Source organism: Salmo salar, chromosome 01, assembly GCF_965601325.2.
Source record: "Salmo salar chromosome 01, fSalSal1, whole genome shotgun sequence".
In the NCBI taxonomy this organism is placed as follows: Eukaryota; Metazoa; Chordata; class Actinopteri; order Salmoniformes; family Salmonidae; genus Salmo; species Salmo salar.
This window is the reverse complement of record NC_138291.1, coordinates 2860369-2884609: the sequence shown is the minus strand read 5'-3', so window position 1 is coordinate 2884609 and position 24241 is coordinate 2860369.

Genomic DNA, 24241 nt, shown 5'->3' with positions numbered 1-24241 from the left:
AAGTGTCCTGGTTCAATAATATTCTGTTTATTTGGGGACAAAGTGTCCTGGTTCAATTATATTATTTTATATCTGGGGACAAAGTGTCCTGGTTCAATTACCTTCTGTTTCAGGGAAAATGGAGGGTTAAATTTGCTGTAAGTTACTGTGGTTTTCCTTGGTATTCTATCAGGCTCTGAGTTCAGGCCATCCCGACCATGACACCCTCACACACTCCATGAGACAGCCAGCGATCCCAGTTATCACCAGAATAAACATGGTACAATCCCATAGAAAAATGATGGGTTAACTCGCATTGAATTGCAAGTACCCAGATAATGGTAAGAAAGATAGCTAACAAATTACTTAAAAGCTAGAGAGAGAATATAGTAGACGGTATATGTCAAAAAGTTATTGATGATCTATTTCGTTGTCTTATGTTTATGTCCTTTTAAGGACATCCTGTCCAGATGTCCTCATGCTATTTAGGATGTGCTTATGTAACATGATAGTGCAGCTCTGTCTTCGAAGTAAAGCAAACGTTATTAATATAAAGTAATGGCCTGATGATTGATGTGTGGAGATCTTGTTGAACTGAAAGAAAATGTGCTTGAAAAAATGTAAAACTTTTGTAGTTTTGTAGTGAATGAGGGAGGACTGAGTTTGAACTGTTTGAATAATGTGAAACAGTTGGGAATTGTTGTAGTGAACTTATGGAGCTGCTGTGTAGTGAGCTTGTGACCCCTTATAGAATGAAAATGTTATTTCCGTGTAGGTTTAAGTAAGTGTTAGACTTACTGGACTGGGCTGATGCACTGGAAAGCCCGGTGCTGGCTTGGGATGTGCCAGACTGGAGACACGCACCTCACGGCTAGTGCGAGGAGCGGGAACAGGATACACTGGACCGTGAAGACTTACTGGCGGTCTCGAGCGCAGCACTGGCTCCACCCTTAATGGCTGGATGCCCACTTCCCCCTGGCAAATGCGGGGTGCTGGCACTACACACACCGGCCTGAAAAAACTTGGCCTCGCCACAGTCCGCATTACCCCGAAGCACGGGACCTGTCCAGTCATAGGTTGCCTCAAAAAAGCACGGGGATTTGGCTTGGGGCTTAATCCTCGTCCAGCCAAACTACCCGTGTGCCCCCCCAAAAATGTTTTATTGGGGCTGCCTCTCAGGTTTAAACGCCAACCGTGTACCCCTGTAACATTCCCGTTCCTCTTTCATCTTCCTCCACTCCGGCTTTAATCTCCTCCCAGGTCCACGACTCCCGATAGTCCACCTGTTGCTCCTTCCTCCGCTGCTTGGTCCGGGGTTGGTGGGAGATTGTGTCTTGTATTGCTGTGTGTTGTCCGTTTATCGTTTTTTCGTGTTTGTTTTGGATTAATAAAAATGAGCATTCACGTACCCGCTGCGCCTTGGTCCATCTATTACGACGACCGTGACAACATGTTGGGATGATGAGCTAGCTATACAGACCAGTGGTAATGTCATCCTACATGTTGGGGGTGATGAGCGAGCTGTACAGACCAGTGGTAATGTATCCTACATGTTGGGGATGATGAGCTAGCTATACAGACCAGTGGTAATTTATCCTACATGTTGGGGATGAAGCCCAGTAAATGGATGACTGTGACAGATAGATTATTCCCAACACACCCTGTGGATATACATGGAGGGTTTAACAACATATCCTGTGGATATACATGCAGGGTTTAACAACATACCCTGTGGATATACATGGAGGGTTTAACAACATACCCTGTGGATAAACATGCAGGGTTTAACAACATACCCTGTGGATAAACATGCAGGGTTTAACAACATACCCTGTGGATATACATGGAGGGTTTAACAACATACCCTGTGGATATACATGCAGGGTTTAACAACATACCCTGTGGTTATGCGTCCCACCTCCCCAAGAGAGGTTAACTCTCTCTCAAAAACAAACTTAGAAACGCTTGCATGCACACGCAGACACACACACACACACACACACACACACACACACACACACACACACACACACACACACACACAGACGCACACACACACACACACACACACACACACACACACACACACACACACACACACACACACACACACACACACACACACACACACACCTCTAGCTCAATCTATCCATCTCTGGTCACTGTCAGCAGCTAGTTAATGAGAAGGGGACTTAAATCAATCAAAAAACATAAATATTACATTTGCATAAGTATTCAGACCCTTTACTCAGTACTTTGTTGGATCACCTTTGGCAGCGATTATAGCCTCGCGTCTTCTTGGGTATGATGCTACAAGCTTGGCACACCTGTATTTGGGGAGTTTCTCCCATTCTACTCTGCAGATCCTCTCAAGATCTGTTAGGTTGGATGGGGAGCGTCACTGCACAGCTATTTTCAGGTCTCTCCAGACCTGTTCGATTGGGTTCAAGTCCGGGCTCTGGCTGGGCCACTCAAGGACATTCAGAGACTTGTCCCGAAGCCACTCCTCCGTTGTCTTGGCTGTGTGCTTAGGGTCGTTGTCCTGTTGGAAGGCGAACCTTCGCTACAGTCTGAGGTCCTGAGTGCTCGGGAGCAGGTTTTCATCAAGGATCTCTCTGTACTTTGCTCCGTTCATCTTTCCCTCGATCCTGACTAGTCTCCCAGTCCCTGCCTCTGGAAAAACATCCCCACAGCATGATGCTGCCACCACGCTTCACCGTAGGGACGGTGCCAGGTTTCCTCCAGACGTGACGCTTGGCATTCAGGCCAAAGATTTCAATCTTGGTTTCATAATACCAGATAATCTTGTTTCTCATGGTCTGAGAGTCATTAGCTGCCTTTTGGCAAACTCCAGAGAGGACTGACGTGCCTTTTAGTGAGGAGTGGCTTCCGTCTGGCCACTCTGCCATAAAAGCCCGATTGGTGGAGTGCTGTAGAGATGGTTGTCCTTCTGGAAGGTTCTCCCATCTCCACAGAGAAACTCTGGAGCTCTGTCAGAGTTACCATCGGGTTCTTGGTCACCTCCCTGACCAAGGCCCTTCTCCCCCGATTGCTCAGTTTGGCCGGACGGCCAGCTCTAGGAAGAGTCTTGGTGGTTCCAAACTTCTTCCATTTAAGAATGATGGAGGCCACTGTGTTCTTGGGGACCTTCAATTCTGCAGAAATTTTTTTGGTACCCTTCCCCAGATCTGTGCATAGTCGTGCCATGACACAATCCTGTCTCGGAGCTCTACGGACAATTCCTTCGACCTCATGGCTTGGTTTTTGTTTTGACATGCACTGTCAACTGTAGGACCTTTATATTGACAGGTGTGTGCCTTTCCAAATCATGTCCAGTCAATTGAATTGACCACAGGTGGACTCCAATCAAGGATGATCAATGGAAACAGGATGCACCTGAGCTCAATTTCGAGTCTCAAAACAAAAGGTCTGAATGCTTATGTAATTACATTTGTATTTATTTTTTATTTAACTAGGCAAGTCAGTTAACCTCCCTGGGCAAGGTGGGACGCTTGGCGCGAAATACAAATACCTCATAAATGCTATAACTTCAATTTCTCAAACATATGACTATTTTACACCATTTTAAAGACAAGACTCTCGTTAACCTCTATGGGCTAGGTGGGATGCTTGCGTCCCACCTACTCAACAGCCAGTGTAATCCCGTGGCGCGATATTCAAATACCTTAGAAATGCTATTACTTCAATTTCTCAAACATATGACTATTTTACACCATTTTAAAGACAAGACTCTCGTTAATCTAACCACACTGTCCGATTTCAAAAAGGCTTTACAACGAAAGCAAAACCTTAGATTATGTCAGCAGAGTACCCAGCCAGAAATAATCAGACACCCATTTTTCAAGCTAGCATATAATGTCACATAAACCCAAACCACAGCTAAATGCAGCACTAACCTTTGATGATCTTCATCAGATGACACCCCTAGGACATTATGTTATACAATACATGTATGTTTTGTTCAATCAAGTTCATATTTATATCAAAAACCAGCTTTTTACATTAGCATGTGACTAGCATGTGACTAGCATTCCCACCGAACACTTCCGGTGAATTTACTAAAATACTCACGATAAACGTTCACAAAAAACATAACAATTATTTTAAGAATTATAGATACAGAACTCCTCTATGCACTCGCTATGTCCGATTTTAAAATAGCTTTTCAGTGAAAGCACATTTTGCAATATTCTCAGTAGATAGCCCGGCATCACAGTGCTAGATATTTAGACACCCAGCAAGTTTAGCACTCACCAAAGTCAGATTTACTATAAGAAAAATGTTATTACCTTTGCTGTTCTTCGTCAGAATGCACTCCCAGGACTTCTACTTCAACAACAAATGTTGGTTTGGTCCCAAATAATCCATAGTTATATCCAAATAGCGGCGTTTTGTTCGTGCCTTCAAGACACTATCCGAATGGTAAAGAAGGGTGACGAGCACGACGCATTTCGTGACAAAACGTTTCTAAATATTCCATTACCGTACTTCGAAGCATGTCAACCGCTGTTTAAAATCAATTTTTATGCAATTTTTCTCGTAAAAAAGCGATAATATTCCGACCGGGAGTGGTGGTTTTCGTTCAAAGAGAGAGAAAATAAAAACATCTCGTGCCCTCGTGCACGAGCCCCAGTCTGATGGTCCTCTGACAGGCCACTATCCAAACGCGCTAATGTGTTTCAGCCAGGGGCTGCCTCGATATCATTCAGCTTTTTCCCGGGTTCTGAGAGCCTATGGGAGCCGTAGGAAGTGTCACGTTACAGCAAAGATCCTAAATGTTCAATAAACAGAGGCAAGAAGCCAAAGGAATGGTCAGAGAGGGTACTTCCTGTTTGGAATCTTCTCAGGTTTTTGCCTGCCATATGAGTTCTGTTATACTCACAGACACCATTCAAAAAGTTTTAGAAACTTTGGGGTGTTTTCTATCCAAAGCTAATAATAATATGCATATTCTAGTTTCTGGGCAGGAGTAGTAACCAGATTAAATCGGGTACGTTTTTTATCCAGCCGTGCAAATACTGCCCCCTATCCCCAACAGGTTAATCTAACCACATTGTCTGATTTTAAAAAGGCTTTACAGCGAAAGCAAAACATTAGATTATGTCAGGAGAGTACCCTGCCAAAAATAACCACACAGCCATTTTCAAAGCAAGCATATAATGTCACAAAAACCAAAACCACAGCTAAATGCAGCACTAACCTTTGATGATCTTCATCAGATGACACTCCTAGGACATTATGTTATACAATACATGCATGTTTTGTTCAATCAAGTTCATATTTATATCAAAAACCAGATTTTTACATTAGCATGTGATGTTCAGAACTAGCATACCCACCGCAAACTTCCGGTGAATTTATTAAATTACTCACGATAAACGTTGACAAAAAACATAACAATTATTTTAAGAATTATAGATACAGAACTCCTTTATTCATTCGCGGTGTCAGATTTTAAAATAGCTTTTCGGCGAAAGCACATTTTGCAATATTCTGAGTACATAGCCCGGCCATCATGGCTAGCTAATTTGACACCCACCAAGTTTGGCCCTCACCAAACTCAGATTTACTATAAGAAAAATTGGATTACCTTTGCTGTTCTTCATCAGAATGCACTCCCAGGATTTCTACTTCAATAACAAATGATGTTTTGGTTCCAAACAATCCATAGTTATATTCAAATACCTCCGTTTTGTTCGTGCATTCAGGTCACAATCCGAAGGGTGACGCGTGAGCTCATTTCGTGACCAAAAAATTCAAAATATTCCATTACCGTACTTCGAAGCATGTCAAACGCTGTTTAAAATCAATTTTGATGCTATTTTTCTCGTAAAATAGCGATAATATTCCAACCGGGCGACGTTTTCATTCAAAGGCTGAAAGAAAAAAATTGAGTCGTCTCGTGGATACGCATCTCCAGTGTTACTGTTCTCAGCCTGACCACTCACAACAACTCCTGCTGTTTTTCGCCCAGAGACTGCAGACACCCCATTACACTTTCTGGCGCCTTCTGAGAGCCAATGGAAGCCTTAGAAAATGTCACGTTACAGCAGAGATGCTGTATTTTTGATAGAGATGCAAAAGAAGGAGAACAAATTGTCAGACAGGGCACTTCCTGTATGGAATTTTCTCAGGTTTTGGCCTGCCATGAGTTATGTTAAACTCACAGACACCATTCAAACAGTTTTAGAAACTTTAGAGTGTTTTCTATCCAAAGCTACTAATTATATGCATACTCTAGTTTCTGGGCAGGAGTAGTAACCAGATTCAACTGGGTATGTTTTTTATCTGGCCGTGAAAATACTGCCCCCTATCCCAAACAGGTTATAAAAAATATATATTACAACCCCTACCATGGATAGTATTGGGTGTTCCATTATTCCATCCCTACCATGGATAGTATTGGGTGTTCCATTATTCAACCCCTACCATGGATAGTATTGGGTGTTCCATTATTCAACCCCTACCATGGATAGTATTGGGTGTTCCATTATTCCATCCCTACCATGGATAGTATTGGGTGTTCCATTATTCAACCCCTACCATGGATAGTATTGGGTGTTCCATTATTCCATCCCTACCATGGATAGTATTGGGTGTTCCATTATTCCACCCCTACCATGGATAGTATTGGGTGTTCCATTATTCAACCCCTACCATGGATAGTATTGGGTGTTCCATTATTCCATCCCTACCATGGATAGTATTGGGTGTTCCATTATTCCATCCCTACCATGGATAGTATTGGGTGTTCCATTATTCCATCCCTACCATGGATAGTATTGGGTGTTCCATTATTCAACCCCTACCATGGATAGTATTGGGTGTTCCATTATTCCATCCCTACCATGGATAGTATTGGGTGTTCCATTATTCCATCCCTACCATGGATAGTATTGGGTGTTCCATTATTCAACCCCTACCATGGATAGTATTGGGTGTTCCATTATTCCATCCCTACCATGGATAGTATTGGGTGTTCCATTATTCCATCCCTACCATGGATAGTATTGGGTGTTCCATTATTCAACCCCTACCATGGATAGTATTGGGTGTTCCATTATTCCATCCCTACCATGGATAGTATTGGGTGTTCCATTATTCCATCCCTACCATGGATAGTATTGGGTGTTCCATTATTCCACCCCTACCATGGATAGTATTGGGTGTTCCATTATTCAACCCCTACCATGGATAGTATTGGGTGTTCCATTATTCAACCCTACCATGGATAGTATTGGGTGTTCCATTATTCCGTCCCTACCATGGATAGTATTGGGTGTTCCATTATTTGCCTCCTCTATGGGAACCTTGTAATATTTAGAATAGCCATGGAGTAGTCTTTGTGTCTGAACATTTGGTTGTCAATAAACAGTTTATCGACTACGAGAGCTACACATTTTTTTATTTTAATCTATTCTCCTTTAAGATTGGGTACTGAAATTTACGCCGTTCTGCAATTTCCTTCGTGAACTGATCGTTGGTCATTTTACCCAGGCTTTTAACTATTATTTTACCTTAAACGAATGTAAATTTGTCAGCGATTGGGTGCTCATATCTCTGTCCTCTCTGTCCGAAACGGTGTACACTTTCAAGTTGGATTTTGTCGACAATATCGCCTGGGATCTGTAGCGCTTTAAGAAATAATTATTTCACCTTCAGGATCTTCACCCATATTTTCTTTAATACCAGTAAATACTAGATTTTCTCTCACAGATGTAGTCTGTATTTCAAGTTACGCTTCTCTCAGAAACATGTTCTCCTTTTTAAGTTCTTCAATCAATAGTGTTGCTGTGGACACTGGATAATCTTACTAACACACACACACCACTGTTTGACCTCGTTGTGATACTGTAGGCCTATTTATGTAACTTTTCTGAGTCAAATCAGGTCGCATTTATTAATGTTGAGTAAAATAAGTCGTTTTGTTCTGGTCACAGAATAATCCAGAAAATTGCATTAAACAGCGCCACACTGTGGTAGAAAACGGAATGTTCTATTCTCAACCAGACCCATCTTGTCAAAGAAAACACCGTTTCATTAAATCTCTATGTGAGCAAAATACCTAGTTATGTTGTGATTACAAGAAAATCCTAATAATTCAGGTAAAGATCCCCACAGTCAAGCAGACAAATCTGAACGTTTCCCTGGCTGATATGGCTTCTATTTAGCAATACTATAATGGTAAATGAATAGATGCCATTCACTACTATAAACTATTCTGCAATATAATCGCATAATTTACACAGACCCACCGAGAAACTTTTGTGTGAAAAGGCGTTCCATGGTCTGTTTTTGTCAATGAGCTCAATGTATTTCAAACACTTGTGGTAACCAGATTATCCCAATAATTAAGGGTGGCCTACTAAACGATGTCACCTTGTCACGTCCTGACCAGTAAAAGGGGTTATTTGTTATTGTACTTTTGTCAGGGCGCGGCAGGGGGTGTTTGATTTGTGTGTTTCTGTGTTTTTTTGGTTTAGGTTCTATATTTTCTATTTCTATGTGTATATCTAGTTTTCTATTTCTATGTTGGGTTTTTGGAAATGACCTCCAATTAGAGGCAGCTGGTTGTCGTTGTCTCTAATTGGAGGCCATATTTAGTTGGGTTTGTTTTCTCTTGTGGGTGGTTGTTTCCAGTATAGTCTGTGCACCTGGACTGTTTTCGTCGGCAGTTTATTTTAAGTGTTTTCTTTAATAAAGAAAGAAGATGAGTACTTTACCCGCTGCACCTTGGTCCACTCCTTACGACATCAATGACAGACCTCTGGTATGTTCTGTGTCTGGGACTCTTTGTTGTTTCCTTGTTTACTACTCAAATATATTTGACTTATTAAGTCAAAGATGAAATTAACTGCAATACACTGGTCTCAAATATATTAGCATAACAAGTGGAGGAAAAAAGTACACAATTGTCATACTTCAGTTAAAGTAAAGAATAAAGATGCTTTAATAGAAAATGACTCAAGTGAAAGTCGCCCATTAAAATACTACTTGAGTAAAATACTACTTGAGTAAAAGTCTAAAAGTATTTGGTTTTAAATATACTTAAGTAACAAAAGTAAATGTAATTGCTAATATATAGTTAAGTATCAAAAGTTAAAGTACAAGTATAAATCATTTTTTAATGTTGTATATTAAGCAAACCAGACGGCACAATTTTCTTGTTTTCTTTTTAATATAAGGATAGCCAGGGGCACACTGCAAAACGCAGACATCATTTACAAACAAAGCATGTGTGTTTATTGAGTCCTTCCTGATCAGTGGCAGTAGGGATGACCAGGGGTGTTCTCTTGATAGGTGCCTAAATTGGACCATTTTCCTGTCCTGCTAAGCATTCAAAATCTAACGACTACTTTTGGGTGTCAGGGAAAATGTATGGAGTAGAAAGTACATCATTTGCTTTAGGCATGTAGTAAAGTAAAAGTAGTCAAAAATATTAATAGTAAAGTACTTTAAAGTATTTTTACTTAAGTACTTCACACCACTGAGCATAACACACTGTACAATGTGAGGCTTTTTATGGTATTAAAACGTGTCCCAGTCCAACATGCCTAGCTCTGCCCACTGGGGCGGGGTTTACGGAGCGCTCTCTGAAATAAGCGCTCGTATCGTCGTATTCCACCGGATCGAGTTCACATCTCATCACACCTGTCTAGCGACGGTTCTTTAATGCTGATTGTCATTTCATGGAAAAGTTAGCAAGTAACAAATGATATATTTACTGATGATATACTTCTGCCTGGTAAGGCTACTTTGCAGTTAACATTTAATTGAGAAGGTTTCGGGGGAAAAATAAGGTTTTTCTGTCAACCCACAAGACAGTTTTCTCATCAACTGGGAAAGGGGATACCTAGTCAGATGCACAACTGAATGCATTCAACTGAACTGTGACTTCTGCATTTAACCCAACCCCTCTGAATCAGAGAGGTGCAGCAGGGGGGGGGCTGCCTTAAATCGACATCCACGTCTTCGGCGCCCGGGGAACAGTGGGTTAACTGCCTTGGTCAGGGGCAGAACGACAGAGTTGTACCTTGTCGGCTCGGGGATTCTATCCAGCAACCTTTCAGTTACAACGCTCTAACCACTAGGCTACCTGCCGCTCTGTGGCATCACACGGAGTGATAGACAAACGTGTTCACCACACAGACAGACAGGGGCAATATTGCAGGATATTAATTGGCAGATTAATTGTGTTAGGTTTGGCCTTTTAAGCCAATAGTGACAAATCAGGAGTGGGATAACGTCAATGTTGACTTGATTAAATAGTAGCTGGGAGCTTGCAGTGTCTGATACTTGTGAGAATTCTTTAGGAAAGGTTTCATGGAACACATGAACAATTGCATACACTTTCAGAATTTTATGGCGAGCTACAGGAAGCTCACAACCTGTTGGGGACACCTGCTGTAGAGTACAGTACAGTACAATATATACAGTACAATAATGTACAGTATGGTAAAGTACAAAACAGACCGCTGCTCTAGAGTACAGTACAGTACAATATATACAACTCTGGGTCCTCCAGTCTGAGGAGAGACAGACACACCTCCACCTCCTCTGGGTCCTCCAATCTGAGGAGAGACAGACACACTATATACACAATATAGACACTATAGACACACTATAGACACACTATAGACACACTATATACACACTATAGACACACTATATACACACTATAGACACTATATACACACTATACACACTATAGACACTATAGACACTATATACACACTATACACACTATAGACACTATAGACACTATACACACACTATACACACTATAGACACTATAGACACTATAGACACTATACACACTAAATACACACTATAGACACTATAGACACTATAGACACACTATATACACACTATAGACACACTATAGACACACTATAGACACACTATAGACACTATAGACACACTATAGACACTATAGACACACTATAGACACTATATACACACTATACACACTATAGACACTATAGACACTATATACACACTATACACACTATAGACACTATAGACACTATACACACTAAATACACACTATAGACACTATAGACACTATAGACACACTATATACACACTATAGACACACTATAGACACACTATAGACACACTATAGACACTATAGACACACTATAGACACTATAGACACTATACACACTAATACACACTATAGACACTATAGACACTATAGACACACTATATACACACTATAGACACACTATAGACACACTATATACACACAATAGACACTATATACACACTATATACACACTATAGACACTATAGACACTATAGACACACTATATACACACTATATACACACTATAGACACACTATAGACACACTATATACACACTATAGACACACTATACACACTATAGACACACTATAGACACACTATATACACACTATAGACACACTATAGACACTATAGACACCCTATAGACACTATAGACACACTATAGACACTATAGACACACTATAGACACACTATAGACACACTATAGACACACTATAGACACTATAGACACACTATATACACACTATAGACACACTATATACACACTATAGACACTATATAGACACTATAGACACACTATAGACACACTATAGACACACTATAGACACACTATAGACGCTATAGACACACTATATACACACTATAGACACTATAGACACACTATATACCCACTATAGACACTATAGACACACTATAGACACTATAGACACACTATATACACACTATAGACACACAATATACACACTATAGACACTATAGACACACTATATAGACACTATAGACACACTATATACACACTATAGACACTATAGACACACTATAGACACTATAGACACACTATATACACTATAGACACACTATAGACACTATAGACACACTATATACACACTATAGACACTATAGACACACTATATACACACTATAGACACTATAGACACACTATAGACACTATATACACACTATAGACACTATAGACACTATAGACACTATAGACACACTATAGACACACTATAGACACACTATAGACACTATAGATACACTATACACACACTATACACACTATAGACACTATAGACACTATAGACACTATAGACACTATAGACACACTATAGACACTATTGACACACTATAGACACAATTGACACACTATAGACACTATAGACACTCTAGACACTATAGACACACTATATACACTATTGGCACACTATAGACACTATATACACACTATAGACACACTATAGACACACTATAGACACTATAGACACACTATAGACACTATAGACACTATAGACACACTATATACACTATTGACACACTATAGACACTATATACACACTATAGACACACTATAGACACACTATAGACACTATAGACACACTATATACACACTATAGACACTATAGACACTATAGACACTATAGACACTATTGACACACTATAAACACTATATACACACTATAGACACTATAGACACACTATAGACACACTATAGACACACTATAGACACTATAGACACTATAGACACACTATAGACACACTATAGACACACTATAGACACACTATAGACACACTATAGACACTATAGACACACTATAGACACACTATAGACACTATAGACATGCTATAGACACACTATATACACTATAGACACTATAGACACTATAGACACACTATAGACACTATAGACACTATAGACACACTATAGACACACTATATACACTATAGACACTATAGACACACTATAGACACACTATAGACACTATAGACACACTATAGACACTATAGACACACTATAGACACTATAGACACTATAGACACATTATAGACACTATAGACACTATAGACACACTATAGACACTATAGACACACTATAGACACACTATAGACACACTATAGACACACTATAGACACTATAGACACACTATATACACACTATAGACACTATAGACACACTATATACACACTATAGACACTATAGACACTATAGACACACTATAGACACTATTGGCACACTATAGACACTATAGACACACTATATACACACTATAGACACTATAGACACTATAGACACACTATAGATACACTATAGACACACTATAGAAACTATAGACACACTATAGACACACTATAGACACACTATAGACACTATAGACACTATAGACACTATAGACACTATAGACACACTATACACACTATAGACACTATAGACACTATAGACACTATAGACACTATTGACACTATTGACACACTATAGACACTATAGACACACTATAGACACACTATAGACACTATAGACACACTATATACCCACTATAGACACTATAGACACACTATAGACACTATAGACACACTATATACACACTATAGACACACTATATACACACTATAGACACTATAGACACACTATATAGACACTATAGACACACTATATACACACTATAGACACTATAGACACACTATAGACACTATAGACACACTATAGACACACTATAGACACTATAGACACACTATATACACACTAAAGACACTATAGACACACTATATACACACTATAGACACTATAGACACACTATAGACACTATTGACACACTATAGACACTATAGACACACTATATACACACTATAGCCACTATAGACACTATAGACACTATAGACACACTATAGACACACTATAGACACACTATAGACACTATAGATACACTATATACACACACTATACACACTATAGACACTATAGACACTATAGACACTATAGAAACACTATAGACACTATTGACACACTATAGACACAATTGACACACTATAGACACTATAGACACTCTAGACACTATAGACACACTATATACACTATTGACACACTATAGACACTATATACACACTATAGACACACTATAGACACACTATAGACACTATAGACACACTATAGACACACTATAGACACACTATAGACACTATTGACACACTATAGACACTATATACACACTATAGACACACTATAGACACACTATAGACACTATAGACACACTATATACACACTATTTACACTATAGACACTATAGACACTATAGACACTATTGACACACTATAGACACACTATAGACACACTATAGACACACTATAGACACACTATAGACACACTATAGACACTATAGACACACTATAGACACACTATAGACACTATAGACACTATAGACACACTATAGACACACTATAGACACTATAGACATACTATAGACACACTATATACACTCTAGACACTATAGACACTATAGACACACTATAGACACTATAGACACTATAGACACACTATAGACACTATAGACACACTATAGACACACTATAGACACTATAGACACTATAGACACACTATAGACACACTATAGACACTATAGACACACTATATACACACTATAGACACTAAAGACACACTATATACACACTATAGACACTATAGACACTATAGACACACTATAGACACTATTGACACACTATAGACACTATAGACACACTATATACACACTATAGACACTATAGACACTATAGACACACTATAGATACACTATAGACACACTATAGACACTATAGACACACTATATACACACTATAGACACACTATAGACACACTATAGACACTATAGACACTATAGACACTATAGACACACTATAGACACACTATACACACTATAGACACTATAGACACTATTGACACTATTGACACACTATAGACACTATAGACACTATAGACACTTTTGACACACTATAGACACTATAGACACTATAGACACTATAGACACACTATAGACACACTATACACACTATAGACACTATAGACACTATAGACACTATAGACACTATATACATTTACATTTACATTACATTTACATTTAAGTCATTTAGCAGACGCTCTTATCCAGAGCGACTTACAAAATGGTGCATTCACCTTATGATATCCAGTGGAACAACCACTTTACAATAGTGCATCTAAATCTTTTAAGGGGGGGGGGGGGTTAGAAGGATTACTTTATCCTATCCTAGGTATTCCTTAAAGAGGTGGGGTTTCAGGTGTCTCCGGAAGGTGGTGATTGACTCCGCTGTCCTGGCGTCGTGAGGGAGCTTGTTCCACCAGTGGGGTGCCAGAGCAGCGAACAGTTTTGACAGGGCTGAGCGGGAACTGTGCTTCCTCAGAGGTAGGGGGGCCAGCAGGCCAGTGGTGGATGAACGCAGTGCCCTTGTTTGGGTGTAGGGCCTGATCAGAGCCTGAAGGTATGGAGGTGCCGTTCCCCTCACAGCTCCGTAGGCAAGCACCATGGTCTTGTAGCGGAATATATATACACACTATATACACACTATAGACACACTATAGACACACTATATACACACTATAGACACTATAGACACACTATAGACACTATAGCCACTATACACACTATACACACAATAGACACTATATACACACTATATACACACTATAGACACTATAGACACACTATATACACACTATATACACACTATATACACACTATAGACACACTATACACACTATAGACACACTATAGACACACTATATACACACTATATACACACTATAGACACACTATAGACACTATAGACACACTATAGACACTATAGACACACTATAGACACACTATAGACACTATAGACACACTATAGACACACTATAGACACACTATAGACACTATAGACACTATAGACACTATAGACACACTATATACACACTATATACACACTATAGACACACTATAGACACACTATAGACGCTATAGACACACTATATACACACTATAGACACTATAGACACACTATATACCCACTATAGACACTATAGACACACTATAGACACTATAGACACACTATATACACACTATAGACACACTATATACACACTATAGACACTATAGACACACTATATAGACACTATAGACACACTATATACACACTATAGACACTATAGACACACTATAGACACTATAGACACACTATATACACTATAGACACACTATAGACACTATAGACACACTATATACACACTATAGACACTATAGACACACTATATACACACTATAGACACTATAGACACACTATAGACACTATTGACACACTATAGACACTATAGACACACTATAGACACTATAGACACTATAGACACTATAGACACACTATAGACACACTATAGACACTATAGATACACTATATACACACTATACACACTATAGACACTATAGACACTATAGACACTATAGACACTATAGACACTATTGACACACTATAGACACAATTGACACACTATAGACACTATAGACACTCTAGACACTATAGACACACTATATACACTATTGACACACTATAGACACTATATACACACTATAGACACACTATAGACACACTATAGACACTATAGACACACTATAGACACACTATAGACACTATAGACACACTATATACACACTATAGACACTATAGACACTATAGACACTATAGACACTATTGACACACTATAAACACTATATACACACTATAGACACTATAGACACACTATAGACACTATAGACACTATAGACACACTATAGACACTATAGACACACTATAGACACACTATAGACACACTATAGACACTATAGACACACTATAGACACACTATATTCACTATAGACACACTATAGACACTATAGACACACTATAGACGCACTATAGACACTATAGACACTATAGACACACTATAGACACACTATAGACACACTATAGACACTATAGACACACTATATACACTATAGACACTATAGACACTATAGACACACTATAGACACTATAGACACTATAGACACACTATAGACACTATAGACACACTATAGACACACTATAGACACTATAGACACTATAGACACACTATAGACACACTATAGACACTATAGACACACTATAGACACTATAGACACACTATAGACACTATAGACACACTATAGACACTATAGACACTATAGACACATTATAGACACTATAGACACACTATAGACACACTATAGACACTATAGACACACTATAGACACTATAGACACACTATATACACACTATAGACACTATAGACACACTATAGACACTATAGACACACTATATACACACTATAGACACTATAGACACACTATATACACACTATAGACACTATAGACACTATAGACACACTATAGACACTATTGACACACTATAGACACTATAGACACACTATATACACACTATAGACACTATAGACACTATAGACACACTATAGACACACTATAGACACACTATAGACACTATAGACACTATATACACACTATAGACACTATATACACACTATAGACACTATAGACACACTATAGACACTATAGACACACTATATACACACTATAGACACTATAGACACACTATAGACACTATAGACACACTATAGACACTATAGACACACTATAGACACTATAGACACACTATAGACACTATAGACACACTATATACACACTATAGACACTATAGACACACTATAGACACTATAGACACACTATATACACACTATAGACACTATAGACACTATAGACACACTATAGACACTATTGACACACTATAGACACTATAGACACACTATATACACACTATAGACACTATAGACACTATAGACACACTATAGACACACTATAGACACACTATAGACACACTATAGACACACTATAGACACACTATATACACACTATAGACACTATATACACACTATACACACTATAGACACTATAGACACTATATACACACTATACACACTATAGACACTATAGACACTATACACACACTATACACACTATAGACATTATAGACACTATAGACACTATACACACTAAATACACACTATAGACACTATAGACACTATAGACACACTATATACACACTATAGACACACTATAGACACACTATAGACACACTATAGACACTATAGACACACTATAGACACTATAGACACACTATAGACACTATATACACACTATACACACTATAGACACTATAGACACTATATACACACTATACACACTATAGACACTATAGACACTATACACACTAAATACACACTATAGACACTATAGACACTATAGACACACTATATACACACTATAGACACACTATAGACACACTATAGACACACTATAGACACTATAGACACACTATAGACACTATAGACACTATACACACTATACACACAATAGACACTATATACACACTATATACACACTATAGACACTATAGACACTATAGACACACTATATACACACTATATACACACTATAGACACACTATAGACACACTATATACACACTATAGACACACTATACACACTATAGACACACTATAGACACACTATATACACACTATAGACACACTATAGACACTATAGACACCCTATAGACACTATAGACACACTATAGACACTATAGACACACTATAGACACACTATAGACACACTATAGACACACTATAGACACTATAGACACACTATATACACACTATAGACACACTATATACACACTATAGACACTATATAGACACTATAGACACACTATAGACACACTATAGACACACTATAGACACACTATAGACGCTATAGACACACTATATACACACTATAGACACTATAGACACACTATATACCCACTATAGACACTATAGACACACTATAGACACTATAGACACACTATATACACACTATAGACACACAATATACACACTATAGACACTATAGACACACTATATAGACACTATAGACACACTATATACACACTATAGACACTATAGACACACTATAGACACTATAGACACACTATATACACTATAGACACACTATAGACACTATAGACACACTATATACACACTATAGACACTATAGACACACTATATACACACTATAGACACTATAGACACACTATAGACACTATATACACACTATAGACACTATAGACACTATAGACACTATAGACACACTATAGACACACTATAGACACACTATAGACACTATAGATACACTATACACACACTATACACACTATAGACACTATAGACACTATAGACACTATAGACACTATAGACACACTATAGACACTATTGACACACTATAGACACAATTGACACACTATAGACACTATAGACACTCTAGACACTATAGACACACTATATACACTATTGGCACACTATAGACACTATATACACACTATAGACACACTATAGACACACTATAGACACTATAGACACACTATAGACACTATAGACACTATAGACACACTATATACACTATTGACACACTATAGACACTATATACACACTATAGACACACTATAGACACACTATAGACACTATAGACACACTATATACACACTATAGACACTATAGACACTATAGACACTATAGACACTATTGACACACTATAAACACTATATACACACTATAGACACTATAGACACACTATAGACACACTATAGACACACTATAGACACTATAGACACTATAGACACACTATAGACACACTATAGACACACTATAGACACACTATAGACACACTATAGACACACTATAGACACACTATAGACACTATAGACATACTATAGACACACTATATACACTATAGACACTATAGACACTATAGACACACTATAGACACTATAGACACTATAGACACACTATAGACACACTATATACACTATAGACACTATAGACACACTATAGACACACTATAGACACTATAGACACACTATAGACACTATAGACACACTATAGACACTATAGACACTATAGACACATTATAGACACTATAGACACTATAGACACACTATAGACACTATAGACACACTATAGACACACTATAGACACACTATAGACACACTATAGACACTATAGACACACTATATACACACTATATACACTATAGACACACTATATACACACTATAGACACTATAGACACTATAGACACACTATAGACACTATTGGCACACTATAGACACTATAGACACACTATATACACACTATAGACACTATAGACACTATAGACACACTATAGATACACTATAGACACACTATAGAAACTATAGACACACTATAGACACACTATAGACACACTATAGACACTATAGACACTATAGACACTATAGACACTATAGACACACTATACACACTATAGACACTATAGACACTATAGACACTATAGACACTATTGACACTATTGACACACTATAGACACTATAGACACACTATAGACACACTATAGACACACTATATACACACTATAGACACTATAGACACACTATATACCCACTATAGACACTATAGACACACTATAGACACTATAGACACACTATATACACACTATAGACACACTATATACACACTATAGACACTATAGACACACTATATAGACACTATAGACACACTATATACACACTATAGACACTATAGACACACTATAGACACTATAGACACACTATAGACACACTATAGACACTATAGACACACTATATACACACTAAAGACACTATAGACACACTATATACACACTATAGACACTATAGACACACTATAGACACTATTGACACACTATAGACACTATAGACACACTATATACACACTATAGCCACTATAGACACTATAGACACTATAGACACACTATAGACACACTATAGACACACTATAGACACTATAGATACACTATATACACACACTATACACACTATAGACACTATAGACACTATAGACACTATAGAAACACTATAGACACTATTGACACACTATAGACACAATTGACACACTATAGACACTATAGACACTCTAGACACTATAGACACACTATATACACTATTGACACACTATAGACACTATATACACACTATAGACACACTATAGACACACTATAGACACTATAGACACACTATAGACACACTATAGACACACTATAGACACTATTGACACACTATAGACACTATATACACACTATAGACACACTATAGACACACTATAGACACTATAGACACACTATATACACACTATTTACACTATAGACACTATAGACACTATAGACACTATTGACACACTATAGACACACTATAGACACACTATAGACACACTATAGACACACTATAGACACACTATAGACACTATAGACACACTATAGACACACTATAGACACTATAGACACTATAGACACACTATAGACACACTATAGACACTATAGACATACTATAGACACACTATATACACTCTAGACACTATAGACACTATAGACACACTATAGACACTATAGACACTATAGACACACTATAGACACTATAGACACACTATAGACACACTATAGACACTATAGACACTATAGACACACTATAGACACACTATAGACACTATAGACACACTATATACACACTATAGACACTAAAGACACACTATATACACACTATAGACACTATAGACACTATAGACACACTATAGACACTATTGACACACTATAGACACTATAGACACACTATATACACACTATAGACACTATAGACACTATAGACACACTATAGATACACTATAGACACACTATAGACACTATAGACACACTATATACACACTATAGACACACTATAGACACACTATAGACACTATAGACACTATAGACACTATAGACACACTATAGACACACTATACACACTATAGACACTATAGACACTATTGACACTATTGACACACTATAGACACTATAGACACTATAGACACTATTGACACACTATAGACACTATAGACACTATAGACACTATAGACACACTATAGACACACTATACACACTATAGACACTATAGACACTATAGACACTATAGACACTATATACATTTACATTTACATTACATTTACATTTAAGTCATTTAGCAGACGCTCTTATCCAGAGCGACTTACAAAATGGTGCATTCACCTTATGATATCCAGTGGAACAACCACTTTACAATAGTGCATCTAAATCTTTTAAGGGGGGGGGGGGGGTTAGAAGGATTACTTTATCCTATCCTAGGTATTCCTTAAAGAGGTGGGGTTTCAGGTGTCTCCGGAAGGTGGTGATTGACTCCGCTGTCCTGGCGTCGTGAGGGAGCTTGTTCCACCATTGGGGTGCCAGAGCAGCGAACAGTTTTGACTGGGCTGAGCGGGAACTGTGCTTCCTCAGAGGTAGGGGGGCCAGCAGGCCAGTGGTGGATGAACGCAGTGCCCTTGTTTGGGTGTAGGGCCTGATCAGAGCCTGAAGGTATGGAGGTGCCGTTCCCCTCACAGCTCCGTAGGCAAGCACCATGGTCTTGTAGCGGAATATATATACACACTATATACACACTATAGACACACTATAGACACACTATATACACACTATAGACACTATAGACACACTATAGACACTATAGACACTATACACACTATACACACAATAGACACTATATACACACTATATACACACTATAGACACTATAGACACACTATATACACACTATATACACACTATATACACACTATAGACACACTATACACACTATAGACACACTATAGACACACTATATACACACTATATACACACTATAGACACACTATAGACACTATAGACACACTATAGACACTATAGACACACTATAGACACACTATAGACACTATAGACACACTATAGACACACTATAGACACACTATAGACACTATAGACACTATAGACACTATAGACACACTATATACACACTATATACACACTATAGACACACTATAGACACACTATAGACGCTATAGACACACTATATACACACTATAGACACTATAGACACACTATATACCCACTATAGACACTATAGACACACTATAGACACTATAGACACACTATATACACACTATAGACACACTATATACACACTATAGACACTATAGACACACTATATAGACACTATAGACACACTATATACACACTATAGACACTATAGACACACTATAGACACTATAGACACACTATATACACTATAGACACACTATAGACACTATAGACACACTATATACACACTACAGACACTATAGACACACTATATACACACTATAGACACTATAGACACACTATAGACACTATTGACACACTATAGACACTATAGACACACTATAGACACTATAGACACTATAGACACTATAGACACACTATAGACACACTATAGACACTATAGATACACTATATACACACTATACACACTATAGACACTATAGACACTATAGACACTATAGACACTATAGACACTATTGACACACTATAGACACAATTGACACACTATAGACACTATAGACACTCTAGACACTATAGACACACTATATACACTATTGACACACTATAGACACTATATACACACTATAGACACACTATAGACACACTATAGACACTATAGACACACTATAGACACACTATAGACACTATAGACACACTATATACACACTATAGACACTATAGACACTATAGACACTATAGACACTATTGACACACTATAAACACTATATACACACTATAGACACTATAGACACACTATAGACACTATAGACACACTATAGACACTATAGACACACTATAGACACACTATAGACACACTATAGACACTATAGACACACTATAGACACACTATATTCACTATAGACACACTATAGACACTATAGACACACTATAGACGCACTATAGACACTATAGACACTATAGACACACTATAGACACACTATAGACACACTATAGACACTATAGACACACTATATACACTATAGACACTATAGACACTATAGACACACTATAGACACTATAGACACTATAGACACACTATAGACACTATAGACACACTATAGACACACTATAGACACTATAGACACTATAGACACACTATAGACACACTATAGACACTATAGACACACTATAGACACTATAGACACACTATAGACACTATAGACACACTATAGACACTATAGACACTATAGACACATTATAGACACTATAGACACACTATAGACACACTATAGACACTATAGACACACTATAGACACTATAGACACACTATATACACACTATAGACACTATAGACACACTATAGACACTATAGACACACTATATACACACTATAGACACTATAGACACACTATATACACACTATAGACACTATAGACACTATAG